The following is a 1,891-nucleotide window of genomic DNA, read 5'->3' as shown; positions in this document are numbered from 1 at the left end:
GGAGATGGTTCCAAGTAACGGGGACAAGATCTTAGTGATATATTTCGAGAGTTTATATGAAATTGAACCAACATTACTGATAATAGGCCGCATAGGGTTATTTTCTTTGTGCGTTTTGACTAATCCGTACAAGTAAGGTAGCGAAGGAGATTTGACTGACAATTTGCCTAGTATTTCTGTTTTATCTTTAAGGATACTTTTCACTATGCTATTGAAGTTTTTTATGACTTGATCAAGAGGATTTTTTATTAGTTTTTTATAAGTCACATCATCATCCAGTAGGGCTTGCATACGTGATATGTAGTCAGCTTTATCTAAAATTACTATACTATTAGACTTATCAGCTTTTGTGATGTGGATAGTATTGTCCTTTTTAAGATCGGTCAAACTTTTCTTATAGCGAACGGGGAAGTTACTTTCATGCTTAACATTGGCAGCTCCGTAAACAATACCTTTAATCATGTCAACACGATTTTGAGGAAGATCACAATATTTTTCAAATTTACTTAGGGATGACCCAATCATCAAAGCAGAAGGTCTACTTGTTACAAAGAAAGATAAACATTATCCAAGCGCACTCACAACATTTTCACTTATTTGTTTACTAGAGTAAGTTCAACACAATCTATATATATATATATATATATATATATATATATATATATATATATATATATATATATATATATATATATATATATATATAGTATATATATATATATATATATATATATATATATAAGATTGTGTTGTTAACTTATCTAGTAAACAAATAAGTGAAAATGTTGTGAGTGCGCTTGGATAATGTTTATCTTTCTTTGTAACAAGGTAGACCTTCTGCTTTGATGATTGGGTCATCCCTAAGTAAATTTGAAAAATATTGTGATCTTCCTCAAAATCGTGTTGACATGATTAAAGGTATTGTTTACGGAGCTGCCAATGTTAAGCATGAAAGTAACTTCCCCGTTCGCTATAAGAAAAGTTTGACCGATCTTAAAAAGGACAATACTATCCACATCACAAAAGCTGATAAGTCTAATAGTATAGTAATTTTAGATAAAGCTGACTACATATCACGTATGCAAGCCCTACTGGATGATGATGTGAAATATAAAGATAATTTAACAAGAAAGCTCCTATAAATGACAGAATGGGAATTATGAAAGAACCAGATGTACCTGGAATCCAATACAAATGAAGAATTAGTAGACGTACCCAAAACAGGTGTACCAATTCTCCAGGTGTTGTATTCCAGGTACATATTTTCATTTGTAATCCCTATATGTCATTTTTTATGAGCTTTTTTTGAAACCTTACTATCATATTAAATTTTTATATATATATATATATATATATATATATATATATATATATATATATATATATATATATATATATATATATATATAATAAAATTTAATATGATAGTAAGGTTTCAAAAAAAGCTCATAAAAAATGACATATAGGGATTACAAATGAAAATATGTACCTGGAATACAACACTGGAGAATTGGTACACCTGTTTTGGGTACGTCTACTATTCTTCATTTGTATTGGATTCCAGGTACATCTGGTTCTTTCATAATTCCCATTCTGTCATTTATAGGAGCTTTCTTTGTTAAATTATCTTTATATTTCTATCAGTCTGCTAAGGTAAGGACGAGAGTCAAAGGCCCTGCAGCTGTACTCCATTATTTCACTTTTTCCTCGTGGGTTTTGCTTTATTTATATCCCCACATTCCATATTTTCGTGATTCGGTTACACACACACACACACACACACACACACACACACACACACACACCACACACATATATATATATATATATATTATATATATATATATATATATATATATATATATATATATATATATATATATATATATAT

This window comes from Macrobrachium nipponense, chromosome 38, assembly GCF_015104395.2.
Source record: "Macrobrachium nipponense isolate FS-2020 chromosome 38, ASM1510439v2, whole genome shotgun sequence".
Classification (NCBI taxonomy): Eukaryota; Metazoa; Arthropoda; class Malacostraca; order Decapoda; family Palaemonidae; genus Macrobrachium; species Macrobrachium nipponense.
This window is presented reverse-complemented; position numbering follows the sequence as displayed.